Consider the following 16,330-nt stretch of genomic DNA (forward strand, 5'->3'; position numbering starts at 1 on the left):
GAGCCCTACATGGGCCTCCTTGGTTCTGTGCTAGCTCAAGAGCTGGTGCAGCTCCAAAGAGCCCTATTGGGGCCACCTGGGCTCGACACGGCACAAGGGTGTGTAATTAGTCTGTGGAACTCATTACCACAGCAAACAGTGCTGGCATCTTGCCTAGATGCCTTTAAGAGGGGATTGGACAAATTTCTGGAGGAAAAGTTCATTACGTGCAAGCTCTTGGTTTCAGAGGCAGGCTGCCTCTGATTGCCAGACACAGGGGAGGGCATGGGGACGCAGATTGTGTCTGTTGTCTTGTGTACTCCCTGAAGCATTTGGTGAACCACTGTGAGATACAGGAAGCTGGACTAGATTTGGCCTGATCCAGCAGAACTCTTCTTATGTTCTTATGGAATGTTTGTTCCTTTACCCTGAGGAAGCTCCGGCGGCCGGTCCAGCCATTTTGGTACCACTGTACCTTACAGAGGCCCCAGACCATAGAACTGGGCAGTTAGTTCCTTTATTCTAAACTGGACAAAATTGGCTTCCTAAACCATGTTCTTCTGGGAATTTTTTTTTTAAAAAGGACATAATGTCAAATCATACCTGTTAGAATTTCTGGTGCTGTGATTACTCCCAAATAGAGATTGTAAGGTAACTGAAATGATTCCAATTAAACACACACACACACACACACACACACACACACACACACACACACACACACACTTTTTCCTGGTGACATTCAGGTGTAAAAAGCACCTAATTTATATGTTTTATTTTATGAAAGATGTACAGTATGAGGAAAGGGGAACCTCATGTATCTGATGAATAAATTATTATGTGATCCAACGTAATACTGATTTACCCCTGAGACTTGCTGATTCATCCTCAGCTCCCAATATCTTCAGTGCTGGAGGCTTTGGGAACTTTGCAGAACTGAATCTTAATTTTAATGCATTTTTGCATTAAAGTATTTTTGGCTTAAGCAAGGACTTTGTGCTCTCTTGCAGTACTTGGCATTTTGAAACAATGGCAATGATCGTTTTGGTTCTCTTTTCTCTTTCTGATTCTTCAGTCTAAAAAAATTCCTTGAGTTAGAAAAACTGCAGTTTGTGATATATAAAACCAACATTGATAACATGGGAAAAAATAAAACTTTTTGAATTTCCTGATTTTATTGTAATCTCCACCCTGGATTCTAATCCTGTAGTCTTCATTTCCACTTTGTGTGTGCTTGTGTAGGTGTGCATGAGAGAGAGAGAGAGAAACTTGTTGTAAATAAAATAATACTTCCATATTGCTGACTCTGATTCGCTACACTGCTCTTTATTACTTGACTGACAGCCATTATAGCTAATTCAAGCAGTGCATCCTTTGGGGCCTTCAAGGTGGGGCAGCATCAGCACCCATTCCTTCCAATTGTGTTTGCTGTAGTACTGTTTCAGACAACTTTCCAGAATGGATCCCCAGCATCAACAGAGATATTATGGTACCAATAGGCAGGGCCTCCAAGAGGAGTCCTATCAGGTAGTACAAACTTTCTTTGGGGCCCCTTCCCAAAGAAGGAGAGGGTGAAACAGACTGGGGGGGGAATGGGGTGGGCAGCACTTCTGCAGCAGCTGTCGCCCTACAGCTGTGTCCCTGAGCTCCCATCCACTCCTTCATAGAAGCAGATCCGCAAGCCAAAGAGCTCCTGGAGCAGGCCAGCTTCCTCCCAGATGTGTCACTGTTAAGGAATGTATGCATTCCTGGGCCTGGTGCATGTGGCTTCTGGCAGTACTTGCCGCCATGCACCATGTGCATCTCATGTGGTCAGTGAGTCTGGGTGAGATTGGAAAATGTAAGATCCCAGGACATTTGCTTGGCTACACAAGAAGCCCCCCTTGGCTTCTGGGCCCCCTTTCTGACCCTGGGCCTAGGTACAAATTACCCCCTTTCCCCCCTCTCCTAGGTCCAGCAAATAGGCTTCAGAATACATTGACAACAGCTTGAGTTTGTGACACTGAATGCATGGCCAGGGTTAAAAATGGCATCCTTGCATCTTAATTGCCTCCCCTGCCATCTACTGTAACAAAAAAACTTTTCAGATGTTTGGCCTTTCCTTTTCCATAATCGGTGCATGAGCGGTGGAGGCATGTATTCCAGTAGCAAACTCTTCCCCTGCATCAGCCATTTTCAACCACTGTGCCGAGGCACACTGGTGTGCCGCGAATGGTGCCCGGGTGTGCCGTGGGAATTTGGGAGAGGGTTATTTTTCAATAGGACCATTGGGGGATGTGAGCCCCCATTGACAGCACAGTGTGCTTTGTCAATTGTCAAAAAGCTGATGGTGTGCCTTGACCATTATAGTGCCTTGCCAGTGTGCCGCGAGATGAAAAAGGTTGACAATCACTGCCCTGCATGAACACTTTTGTTGTATCTGTATGTGTAACAGAAATAAATGCATATATTTATCCTATTCTTTTCTCCATCCAGAGGCATCCCTAGGGTGCATTCCACCTGGTGTAGCGCTTGCCTTGGAAGTTCAGGGGTGATGTAATCACCTATTGAGCATTTCTCAAACTGTGTGTCAGGACCCACTAGGTGGGTTGCAAGCCAATTTCAAGTGGGTCACATAGCACAGCTGCCATTGGAAATACATAACTGAAAATACAGGGTTTGGAGCAGCTGGGCAGGGCAGGCTCCGGGTTGGTGAGAGGCATGGTGCTTTGCTCTGAATAGGGGGGAAGATGAGACACTGGAAAGGGGGGGAATGCTGTCTGGTTGGAGAAGGATCCAAGTCTGAGTTTTGCTTTACGAGCTGGAATGTTTTAATTTGGAGCTATGCAAAATAACAGCACAATTGCACTGTGTGATAGGATCTTTGGCGGACGCAGCTTAGGTTTGAAGCCTAAATTGATGATGTCACTTCAGGCCATGACATCACAGTGGGTCCCGACAGATTGTCATTCTAAAAAGTGGGTCCTGGTGCTAAAAAGTTTGAGAACCAATGTTCTGTTGTATTGTTTTAAATACAAAAAGCCCTCCTCTGAACCACCTCCATTCAGTGATCTTTGGCTCACACTGTGTCCAGTCTTTTTATGTTCTGGCTGGTAAGCAGCAAAAATGCAATGGTCAGTAAGAGCATGAGTTGGGCTGAGCCTGGATTGCACTGAATATCACCTAATGGAGGCTCAGGCCTCATTAGGTGACACCCAGTGAAGCCTACACCAGCCACACCACCATAGTGAGGCCCCTGTCTCCATCTTCCTTCCCTTTCTCTACTGTCTTCCTTATGTCATATTTTAGATTGTACATGTCTGAGGACAGGGAACTGTCCCCTGCACTTTGTAAAGCATCACACACTTTGATGCAAAAATAGTGGCTCATATGACGCAACCATTCCACATCAGTTACAGCACTAGCAGGGGTGGAGTGATATGGTGTGTCACCACAACACAACATCAAGCATATTTTAGTAGATTTTAAAGGTGATGGAGGAAACTAGCCATGCAGCCTGTTTCCACTAAGAGCTAGCTGCCTGTTTGGTGTATTTTGTCTCATCCTGTGATGGTAAATTTACTCCAAACAGCCCATTTAAAATAATTTACCATCACAGGATGAGAAAAAATTGTAAAGAAATTGAAAGGAAGTTGGGGAAGATTTGTCTTGTAAAATAAATATGGGGGCTTTCTTTTCCTATGCCTGTTCTTGAATATTTCAAAATCATCCTTGACCTCCTTGCCACAGAAACCAGTGGCGATGCCTTTGTCAGTTCCATTACGACGTCTTAATTTTTGGCCATTTAATTCTAATGCAGTTGTCAGGAGGAATCTGTTACAGGCTCTTAGTTTTCAATGCAGAGCTGAGTACAAAAGGAATTCAGGAAGAGGAACACAGAAGCGACATTAGCGAAACGGAGAATAGGTGATGAATGAAGGCTGTATGGTGCCTTCAGGGCAAATTGTAGGTTGATTATGAGCAGACATTTCAGATTTATAATATTTATCTTTCACATTTTTACATCACCCTTCCTCCAAGGAGCTCAGGGTAATATGCATGATTCCTTCCATTCTCACAACAGCCCTGTTAGGTAGATACGGTTGCCAGCTTAGCCAGGTGCTGCTGTCTTGGATCTCACAAAATCTCACAAGACGGCAGCACACAAACCTCATGAGATTTTGCAAGATCCAAGATGGCAGTTTCTGGAGAACAGATAGGTGGGAACACTGGGGACATCCTGCAGTGCCCCTATGAGTGAGACACAACACCCCAAGGCATTGCCCAAAGGCACACTTTGGGAATCCCTGGGTTAAGAGAAAAGGACTGACTCAGGGTTACCCAGGAAGCTGCATGGCTGAGCAGAGATTTGAACATGGAATAAAGGTAAAAGTAAAGGTTCCTCGCTACCCCCTGCCTGGTGTTAAGCCTAGTTGTTTCCTACTCTAGGGGCGGTGCTCATCTCCGTTTCTAAGCTGAAGAGCCGGCGTTGTCCATAGACAGTTTCTGTGGTCATGTGAACGGCATGACTAAATGCCTAAGCGCATGGAACGCCATTACCTTCCCACCGAGGTGGCACCTATTTATCTACTTACATTTTTACATATTTTAGAACTGCTAGATTGGTAGAAGAACAAGGAATACCCAGGTCTAATTCCAACTTCAGAACTGCTACAGTATCCTGGCTCTCAACATAGTGTTCTGCGTGTTAAAAATAACATGTGCTAGTCAGAGGCTGCAAATCATGATCTTGACCAAGTTGCAGCCTCTTTCCTCAGACAGATCTTGGGGGTACCTAATTTAATCAGATTATCCACTCTCATTCTCGAATTAGGGATCCACCTTCCCTCTACTATGGCGTGTTCCCTTACATTCAAGTTCTGGCTTCATCTGCATTTAACTATCCACCCTGAATCTCTTTTAAACGATCTTTTAAAAGATTCCTTTTTTTCTAAGTGGTTTCAAGCGATCGATTCTAAACTTCTGTCATTGGGATTGTCCCTTGAATCTCTTGCGGACATTAGTCTTCATAGAGCCCATTCAGTTATTAAGACCAAACTATGGGAACTTGAATTTATTCATCTCTCATCCAACCACAATCCTACCTGCTCTCCCCGGTTTTTTGGCCTTTTTCCTTCATCTGGCCGTCCACACAATTATTTTACTATGTTGATTAATCCTGTTAAAAGGAGGGCATTTATGTTGGCGAGATTTAACATCTTTCCATCAGCCGTACATTTTGGCAGATTTTCTAATATCCCCTTGGAACATAGATTGTGTCCCCTTTGCTCTTTGGAGCCGGACACAGTGGCCCACATTTTACTCTGTTGTCCGTGCCTTCAATTACTCCGAGAAATTCATTTACATTCTGTACTTTCTTTTCCTCTAAGTTCTTTGTCAGAGACCTTATCTGCACTTTTGAGTGACTCGGTTGTAGCCACCACTGGTGCGGTAGCAGAATTCCTATCTGCAGTTGCTAAGTTAAAACCTTTAACCTGATATATCTCTGTTTCGTTGTGATCTTTTCTCGGTAGCACAGCCATTGTCTTGATTACTTTCCTGTACTGTATTTTAATGTTTTATTTAATTTTTGCTTATGCCAATAAAGATTTTGGAATGGATGGAACATGTGCTAGTTTTGTAAAGGGTGTGATCCAGGAACTAAACCAGCAGAAGGTTTCGGAAGGTTGACTTCCATTTAAAAACTGGCAGTATCTTGATTGCTCATCTCAGACCCAGGCTGTCAAGTGGTCAGATGCATCATTTGTCTGCAGTAGCCTTTGGTGTTTGTACAAGGACAAACAGGACAGAGATGGAAGAAGATAGAGCCATGGAGAAAAGGCAATCTGAAGCCATAAATCAAAACATCTCTTCTTAGGCCACAATTCTGTGCATGCATACCATTGAGAAAGCACCACTGAACTCAATAAGACTTACTTCTCAGTAGACATGCATAGGATTACATTGTTAGTGATTGGAGCAATACTGCCCTATTGTGTTGCAAGTCCCGCTTGCTTATATTATTTCTTGAATATGTGTCTCTCTTCCTGGCCTAACAAACTTCCAAAATGGCTTACATCCCTTTTGAAAAAGGAGATGCATTTCAATATAGTTTAAACCAGTGGTCTCCAAACCCTGGCCCGGGGGCCAGATAAGGCCCGCGGCCATTCTCGATCCAGCCCGTGGCCAACCTCTTGTCCCCTGAAAGCTTCTGCCCACTTGGCCAAACGTAACAGGAACTATGCTCTGGTTGTGTCTGGAGGGTGTTCTAAGGGCCAGAGAGGTTGAATGAATTAGCCCATTCATTCATTTATTAACTCATCTAAGTTCTAGCTGTAATTTTTATATAAATTTTATATTTAAATTTTTTTTTCTGGCCCTCAACACTGTACCAGGTATTTGATGCAGCCCTCTAGCCAAAAAGTTTGGAGACCCCTGGTTAAACCGTGTCTAACTGGGAACTGTAGTCATGGAGATAAATTCTGGCAAGATTTCATTTTATGTATCTTTGTATAGAACGGTAGTCCTAATCTGGGTTAGGATGTCAAGCCGCAATCCTAATTTAGTAATACTTCTGAAATAAAAACACTAAAATACGACTCTAATGAGAATTCAAGGATTTCCTAGTGGCCTTTAATGTATGCTTTAAATTAGTTTGCCCCTGCTTCTCATCCCATATCTATTATCTCATTTTCTATCATGGAAGTATAGTGGATAACACTTCACATTCAAGCATTCTGGTTTAAAATTTTTCCATAAAGCTAATTGTGTAAGAACCAAATTTAAATAAATGTCAGTGCAACAAATAAAATTGAATGTGACATGTAGATGGTCTGGTTATTAAAAAAGAGCCTCCCTCATTCTTATGAAATCTTACGAAATCTTAAATCATCAAATCTTATGAAGAACTGACAAAATAAAATCTCAAGGCTGATCTGGAAGTACATGATTGTTACTCAAAGCTATTTGGACCTGTCAAGGTGTATCTCAATTGCTTACCTTTTCCTCCCCATCTTGGAGGTTCCACTTCATCAACGCTCTTGTATCTCTGCTTCCTATAATGTTGAACAGCAGAGTTCAAAGGACATTTGGCACCTGGGGCCCATAAACTTTTTGGCACCGGCCCATAACAAAATTACTTTCAGTAATATTCATGACATGAAATGAATAATAGTAATGGTCAGAGAAGAAACGCAGACAGGTATATAATATATATATACTAACTTTGTTAATTTGTATATTTATATTTGTATATATATAACTTGGTAACTTTATATATATATATATATATATATATATATATATATATATATATATATATATATATATATATATATATATATACACACACACACACACCATTTTTATTGGAGAAATAAAATATTTTTTATGTGCTTCCCCCCTAAAGATGAACTTACTTCTGAGTAGACATGCATAGAACTGGGCTGTCAATCTCCACATCCCCTTCCCCCTAGCTACTTTTTCTACACATGGGGAAAAATACTGTACAGGTGCACTTGTAGCATGTAGTATGTAGTGTGGCACTACTTCGAGGAGAGGAAGCAGTGAATGGATTCCAAAAAATGGCTTACATGAGTTCTATGTAGTAAAATTACTCTAGTCTAAGCAACTGTGGGAGTAAGAACAAAAAAAGGAATTCTTACACGAGAGGCGTCCTTAGGTGCACATAGAAACAGCTACGTTTGCAAACAAGCAGGGGAAGGGAGGCGGGCTGGGCTCAGGCAAGAGCTTGGGAATAGGGGCAGGAGGGGGTCATTGTGCAGTCAGGCAGGGGCCAGGCGCCCACCCACCCTGCACCCCCCAGCACCCACCCAGCGAATGCCTCTGTTTTGCTTCCCCCCCTGCAATGCCTCCGAAGGGGAGGGGCCCCTGCAAAAAGATGCCGGAACTCCGTCCCCCCGCGTTCCATTAGAAAAAAGCCCTAGCCAAATCGCTGCTGCAGCCAGGATTACCCCTGCAACCGCCACCATCTTGGGGTAGCCTCTCAACACCCTCCTGCAACCTGGCACCTGGGGCCAGCTAGTGGGCACCTGCTTTGTACACCACTGCTTTGAATAGATCTTCATAGACTTTGACTACAGAGATGCCCTTTAGATTTAACCACTGAATACCCAGGATATGCCAGGCAGTATGCTCAGGTTCCCTGAATTCTCAATCCATAAAATTTTGAGAATCTCAGTCTCAGGACTCAGGTAGTGGGGTAATGCATCATACCCTCTGTGTCACCAAGGGCAGCTTGCAAATGCAACTGTACCTCTTTGCCCACAAATGTCTTTCTTTCAGGATTCTCTGGTTCACATGTGTTGGTGCTCAAATCCTCCACAGCCAAGATTTCCACAGCCAGAGAAGTCTCATTGGGCTGACCTCAGTGGCATCACTAGGAAGATGTGGGGGGATGTGGGCCGCACCAGGTGATGCGCACGGAGGGAGGATGACACCACTACGGGCTAAAAAATTTTAAATCTTGGTCTTTTCAAATAATACCATCATGTTATATATCATTGGATGCGTAATTTCATGCAGAATGTAACAAAGAAAACTGTGTTTAAATATCTATATACTATCAAAGTTAGCAGGGACGGGGCAATGTTGCATCACCACACCCACCACCCTGGACATTGCCCATCCCATTGCATGGGGGTGACACCCTAGTGATGCCACTGGCTGAACTCACAGAGTAACTGTGATCAGCAAGGGGTGTGTGAATGTGGAGGGGGGTTAAGCTTTTTGAGCCTAGCATTGCGTGGGGCCAACTCCTGCCTGTGAACGGGAGCTGGCAGCCAACTTGCAACCAGTTCAGTGGCATTTATTTTCAAATGCCGCAAGCCTTGAGTTGGCCATTCCAGCTGCTGCAATGAGACATGCTGCTTTGTTGTGTTCTGATTTCAGGGTAACCTGGCTTTTCCCAGCCCATATTTGTGTTAGCTTGGTGGAAGCATTTCATCTGGGGCTCACAAACACACATGGCTAAATCGGAAAGGAAAGCTGTTCCGTTAGCACTTCTGTGTTTGAGTACTGAAATCACTAGGCACAAACAGCAGCATTTAGTCCAATTGTAATTTTTGAAAACATTTTCCCTGTTTCACGTAAGAGCCATTTTCCTTCCTTTGAATCTTCAAGGAACACAGAGATAATGGAGCAATTTGACTCTAAGGTCACATGCTCCTCGTTCGGGACTCCAGCTGGAGAAACCCTACAGCATTTTCTCCACGTGCTCTGATGAAGCAACAGCTGGGGTGCTGCTCCCAAATTGCTCACACAGATGTATCCTCTAGGCTGCATTTTTTTAAAAGTAGCGACACTTTAAATTCAGGTTCAGTACACATAAGGGCACGTGGAATGCAGGAGTGAGCCGTAGCTCTTTATAGTCGGACTGTGGGATCCAATGTACTGCTCCGGGCACCTACCATAGAATTGTGATCACAGGCCCTTGTGATTTTTCTGAAGAAATTCCATCTTTTGGTCATTGTCAGGCTTGAGGAGGGGGGCGCAGGGGGCCAAATCTCCAGGTCCTGGGCTTCCAGAGGGCCTGGGCCATGACAAAACAAACTACACAGTACAGAACACAAGAACATAAGAACAGCCCCACTGGATCAGGCAATAGGCCCATCTAGTCCAGCTTCCTGTATCTTACAGCGGCCCACCAAATGCCCAGGGAGCACACCAGATAACAAGAGACCTCATCCTGGTGCCCTCCCTTGCATTAGCATTCTGACATAGCCCATTTCTAAAATCAGGAGGCTGCACAAACACATCATGGCTTATAACCCGTAATGGATTTTTCCTCCAGAAACTTGTCCAATCCCCTTTTAAAGGCGTCCAGGCTAGACGCCATCACCACATCCTGTGGCAAAGAGTTCCACAGACCAACCACACGCTGAGTGAAGAAATATTTTCTTTTCTCTGTTCTAACTCTCCCAACACTCAATTTTAGTGGATGTCCCCTGGTTCTGGTGTTATGTGAGAGTGTAAAGAGCATCTCTCTATCCACTCTGTCCTTCCCCTGCATAATTTTGTATGCGTCAATCATGTCCCCCGTCAGGCATCTCTTTTCTAGGCTGAAGAGGCCCAAACTCTGTAGCCTTTCCTCATAAGGAAGGTGCCCCAGCCCAGCAATCGTTTTAGTCGCGCTCTTTTGCACCTTTTCCATTTCCACTATTTTTTGAGATGCGGCGACCAGAACTGGACACAATACTCCAGTTTTGGAGACACAATACGACACAATATTCCACAAAAATAATACTTTTAATATTACAAAATAAATTTGGATACCTCAATCTTGATCTATCCAGGACTGTGTTTCCGGTACAGCTTTAAATCACTTTCAGTGCACCTCTACTACCCCAGTTCATTGGGGGGGGGGAATCTGGCATCTTGCTCAAGGCCCAGTGCCAGCTCTCAGTGGCCCTCAGTGGCATAGCTAGTGAGGGGCAGGAGGGCGGTCTGCCCCGAGTACCAACCTTGGGGAGGTGACACCACAAATGCTCCAACATCGCTAACATCACAAAAGGTAGGAGTAATGATAGAGAGATTTCTGGGACTTGGTCTCTGGGTCAAAATGCTAAGCAGACATAGACTTCTTTAAAAGCATATAGAAAAATTTATTTACATGCTATTTACAGATTAAGAATAGATTAGGATGGATACAGGTTCTAAGTTACCCCATGGTGGATCTTTGATTTCTTCACCGAACCACACCCAAAACTCCTGTACTTGTACTCTATGGAAAACAAGTGACCCATGTGATATACACGTCATTTTCCTCTCCTTATTTGGCATGCTGGTGCATGGTTCTAGCCCTAACTGGGAAATCTGTTAGCTACGTATGGAAGTTCTGGCCTGCAACTTTGATTTCACAAGACCCTGGAATGTTCCTTTTGGGAAAGCTATGACACACATGTTTTTCTCTCTCTTCAGGTCATCTTGACATTTTCTACTTTGTTTTTAACAAAAAACACTAGTCATTCTTTTTCCTAATGTTCCTCCTCTGAGAGAAGTTAGGTTAACCCCTAAAATCTCTATCAGTAACCCCATCATGCCATATACTGTTGGATGTGGAATTTCCAGTGGAATGCAATGCAACAAACCAGAGTGAAATATTTCCTTTCCATCAAAAGTTATGGCCCCAAAACCAGAAACCCAAAAATGCATGGAGCCCTATGGAAAGTGAAACTGAGCCATATCACGCGTTTACTTGTGAGTAGGCAGACTTGCCTTAGTCCGTCGGAAAGGGCAGGCTGAAAGGAATCCAACATCACCAGAATGGTTCCTGTCCAATGAAAGCAGCCCCAAAAAAACACCCAAGAAGGAAGTTCCTCCCTCCAAGCTGAGGAATGTATTGAGCCCTATGGAAAGCGAAAAGAAGCCACATGGTTGCGTTTACTCCTGAGTAGGCAAACGTGCCTTGGTTCCTGCTCAAGTCGGGCACAGGGAAGCACAAGGCTAGCTGCATGGTCCCGATCTGATGAAACTGGAGTTCAACAAATGCTCCAGAAAGCAGCCTCCCCCCCCCCAAAAGAATAAAACAGAGGCTTTAGCTGTAAGGTGAATTTTTACTTGTTTTTAGACTTACAATGCTGGGTGAGTCCTGATAGTGCTATGCTTTCTCTCCCCCCTCCAAGCTTGGATCCCCCCACAATCTCCCTTTCCCCCCTCCAAGCCTAGATTCCCCCAATCTTTCCCCCCTCTAAGCCTGGATCCCCCACAATCTCTCCCGCCTCCAATCCTGGATCCCCCACAATCTGCCTTTCTCCCTCCCTCCCAGCCTGGATCCCCCACAATCTCCCCCCCTCCAAGCCTGGATCTCCCCCAATCTTTCCTCCCTCCAAGCCTGGATTCCCCCACAATCTCTCCCCTCCTCTAATCCTGGATCCCCCACCATCTTCCTTTCTCCCCCCTCCTCCAAGCCTGGATCCCCCACAATCTTCCCAGTACATGAGGAACCATGTACACCACCCTGAGCTGCTTAAAGGAAGGGTGGTATAAAAATGTGAATTAATAATAAATAATATAATCAATTAATCAATTAATTAATTGTGGGGTGACAATGGGATCCTATGGGGTGACAAAATTTTATGGGCCCCGGGTGTCAAGAGGCCTAGCTACGCCTCTGGTGGCCCTGTTCGTTGTTTGATCAGTGTGTATGACGGGGTGGCTCAGAAGCATTCCACCACCACCCCACAAGTAAAATAATTGCCTTGAATTCCCTTGGATGCAAGGTAAGTGGCCATGATCATTTGCTGTCATAAGAACATAAGGAATGCCCTACTGGCTCAGGCCAGAAGCCCATCTAGTCCAGCTTCCTGTATCTCACAGTGGCCCACCAGTGGCTCTCCATCCGTGTGCATATCTCTTTGCATGGGACTGGTTAAATAGGAAAAAAAATATCATCCAAAACCTACCCACCCCCCTTTATCCAACACTCCCTTGTGCTGCATGTTGTCCCTGCGACTTCTTGCTCATGACCCTTATGTGTCGAGCTCTCTCCATCATCAGCTGGCCTCCTCTCTATCCCTCTTCATGAAATCATTTCAAGCTCATCTTTTGTCTCTTTCATTATCTTCTTAACACCGATGTGATTTATTTGACTCTTCCCGTACTCCAGTATTCTTTAAAAGTCCTTCACTTCTTGTAGTCTCTCCCAGCTAGTGCTCTGGCTTTTCCCTTTTCCTTTTAATCACTTTTCTCCTTCTTTCATGCTTTTTAAAAGTTGTGCGCCTGCGGGCAGGGATCTGGTCATCTGACTTGTGCAGGATATGTTAACATGGATGATGTGCCATGATTGGAACTCTCTGCTCCTGTGGCTGTGGCACAGAGAAGGGGAATGCTCTGCCTTCCATGACCATTTGCAGCTTTGGCTAGGAGACCCAAGGCCTGGGAGGGGGAATAGGAATCAGCTGCAGCCTCTGCCACCATCCCTGCCTGAACTGCTCCCTGGGGCACCCCCCCCTAGTTTTGCCCCTTCCCAGCCTTGCCCTGCCTCAGAATGCCTTCCAGCCACTCAGTGGGATACTTACTGCTAGGCACTCCAGACCTTCGCCCCACCAGTGCAGAGGCCCTCCCGGCCACCTCAACATGCCTTATGGCACGTTTGCAACAGTTGTCGCTGGTGCTGTGCACTGGCTGCCAGTGCTGCCCCGGTGCAGTGTTGGACTGCCCAATGTCAGTTTCAATACCCATTTCAATATAGCCCCAAGATGCTTCTGCACACATCTGTCATGCATGTGGTTGCACAGAACTCTGAGGCCAGCTATTTTAAAGTTTCACAATGTACTAATCATGTTGATACGTGCGAGATTTTGTTCTGCGTCAAGTTTTAAAATAGCACGGGGATATGAATGATTTGACATAAAAAGGGTTAAGACGTCACAGGAAGGCAGGAGTTCTGAGGATAATGTTTGCTCAGTTAAGCTTGATTGATAAACAGATTAGGCAAATGCAGGGCAAATTTTGAAAACTTATTTTGTGTGCTCAGACACGTTTTTCCTGCAAAAAAAATGGATGCACAATTTTTAGAACGATAGAATTTCTTGCATTGTTATTTCTCTTCCTTACATTTTCCGTAGCTCGGTGGAAGGTTATATTCAAAAGACCTGAGATTCCTGCGCATTATTTTTTTGTTAAAATGGTAGCAAGTCTGGGAAATATCTGCCTGAGTCTTTGGAGAGTTACTGTGTATCAAAGCATGCAATACTGGGGTGGATGGACCATGAAGCAGAAAAATAAACCTCATCTGGATTGGGACAAGTGCTCCATATAGATCAGTATTGGTTGTAAACTAAGCTCCCAATCCTATCCCCAAATTTGAGTTAAACATTCTCATTAGGGATCCTTCAGTGCAGTCTTGCCCCATTCATCCAATCAATAGTTAATGGCACTGATTCTTCCCTGAGCCTCCTAATGCCTCATAAGGCATTAAAAACATCACTTCTGGTTTCACGGAGAAACTGGAAGTAGTTTTCTTTAACTGCTGGCCTTAGTCTGAGGGGCTCATTCTGTGGCCTCTGCTGGGTTCAGAGGATCCTGAGCTCCCCTCGCCTCCGGAGGGACCACATGTTGGGAGCACAGGGTGGGGGGCTTGCAGACCTGATCCAGGGGAAGTGAATCCGCAGATACGGGATTCATGGATACAACCCCCCTGTATTATTACGTCTTGAATTTGTTATTGTCCTCAAACCTTGCATTACTAAAATAATCTACGAAAATTTTCCATGCGACTAAATACTTATTGTAAGTATAAAAGACTTTATAAAAAAAAACAAAAAACCAAATTAAGGTACTAAATGGAACACCTGGGAAGCAGATAAACTAGCATGAAGATATTTAGCCCAACCTAGGAGCTTAAAGATAAGGACATAATTGCTCTTCATCTGTTTTGTAAGATAGCATTAGATAACTAAATTAAAACTCTCAATTTAGAGGGAGGCATCATTCACAGATCTTCCAAGGCTCTGTGCTTCCTTGTGTTTTTGAATTTCAAACTAAAACACATCTTTTCTTTTTTTTTCCTTGGAAGGGAAATTCAAGCAAATTTACAATTTACACATATAGTAAGCAAATCTTCAAGGTCAAAGGGGTAACTTCACACCTCAGTGGATCAAAACAACACATGCCTCAGTCTAACCCTCTAAACCAGCATTTCTCAGGTGGGTTATGAGCCAGTTTCAGATGGGTCACATAGTACCTAGCACAAAACACAGAGCTGAAAATACAGCATACAGAGCTACTGCGCAGGGCAGGCTCCCGATGGGAGACAGGCATGGTGCTTTGCTCTGAATACATGGGAACATGGTACACTGGAAAGTGGGGAGGTTGTGTGTTTGGAGAAGGATCCAAGTCTGCATCCTGCTTTGACTTTTGAGCTAGAAAGTTTGAACTCTGAGATATGCAAAATAAAAGCACTAGCATGCTGTGTAATGGGTAGAGGTGGATGAATATGGTTTTATTTTTTCTCTGATTTTGGTGTTTTCCAGAGTTAGAAGTACAGAAAGCTGTTTTATGTGTTTTTGCAGCAACTGTACCCTGCACATGCCTGATCTCGTCTGATCTTGGAAGCTAAGCAGGGTCAGGTCTGGTTAGTACTTGGATGGGAGACCGCTTGGGAATACTGGGTGCTGTAGGCTTATACCATAGTCTTTCGACTAAAGGTTGCCAATCATTTTATGTGTTTTTATTCCAAGGGTTCATTTTTATAAATTATAATTATAAATTATAATTATAAATTATAATCACTTTAAAAGTGTACTAGGTTTGTGATCTAGGTGGTATAATGTCAGCAGAAGCAGCAACATGCATAGAGAGGTGTTAGAGAATATGTAAAGGTGTTAGAGAATATTTTTTAACAGATTTCAGGTTTTTGTGTGAATGAGAAGTGCAAAAAGTAGTGTTAAGTGTTTCCATTTCATTATCATCGAAAATCCACCTCTAGTAATGGGACCTTTGGCTGATCATGTCTTAAGTTCGAAACCTAAATTGATGCTGTCGCTTCTGGCCATGACATCACTTCCACGTTAATGACATCACTTCCCATGGGTCCCGACAGATTGTCATTCTTAAAAGTGTGTCCCGGTGCTAAAAAGTTTGAGAACTGCTGCTCTAAACCAGTGATTTTCAACTCTGTGTCACAGCACATTGATGTGCTGTGAACGGTCATAGGTGTGTCATGGGAATTTGAAGCAGAGTAATTTATTAATAGGGCCATTGGGCAGTAAGAGCCCACCTCTGGAAGTGCAGTTTGCCTTGCCAATTGTCAAAAAACTGATAATGCACCTTGACAATTTTAGCACCTTGTCAGCGCGCTGGGAAATAAAAGGGCTGTAAAATACTTGCTCTAAACAATAGGCAGCAAGTCATATTGAGTATCTCAAGCACCATGTTTGGGAACTCAACTCGGATGACTGAGACTGGAGTCACGAAAATGCATGTTTTTTGCTGATTCGTGGACTTGTGAGTCGCTTGTGTGGAAGACTCAGGAAAAAAAAAACTCAAGTCAGGGGCCCCCCTGACTCAGCATTCATCACCACGCATGCAGATTCAAGTCTGCCTATGTTTGGATGTGCTTGCTTACTGTTTTTGGGGTGTGAAAAATCTCTTGGGTCCATCATGCAAACCGGGTGAGCAGCAGGGAGGGTCCAGCCACAAGGCAGGGAAAGGTTAATGCATCCAAGCAGGAGGTGGAAGGTGGGAGAAAGCTGTTTCGCTCATCTTTAATAGGAAGGAAGGACCTCATGATCATTGGATGCAGGGTGGGAGGTTTGGTATTTTCTTTGGCTAAGAGAGGTCAGGAGGAAGAGCCCAAGGGGGTTCTTGCCTTACGATTGACTGCAGAAGCCCATGGACGGGGAGGAGGCAG

The 16,330-nt window shown here is 44.2% G+C and overlaps 1 pseudogene; it reads left to right on the forward strand.

The window, feature by feature from the left end:
• Positions 1–14,982: 14,982 nt before the first annotated feature.
• LOC136646273 (5S ribosomal RNA) lies at positions 14,983–15,101 on the forward strand (annotated as a pseudogene).
• The last annotated feature ends 1,229 nt before the right edge of the window (positions 15,102–16,330 follow it).

This window comes from Tiliqua scincoides, chromosome 3 (genome assembly GCF_035046505.1).
Source record: "Tiliqua scincoides isolate rTilSci1 chromosome 3, rTilSci1.hap2, whole genome shotgun sequence".
Lineage (NCBI taxonomy): Eukaryota > Metazoa > Chordata > Lepidosauria > Squamata > Scincidae > Tiliqua > Tiliqua scincoides.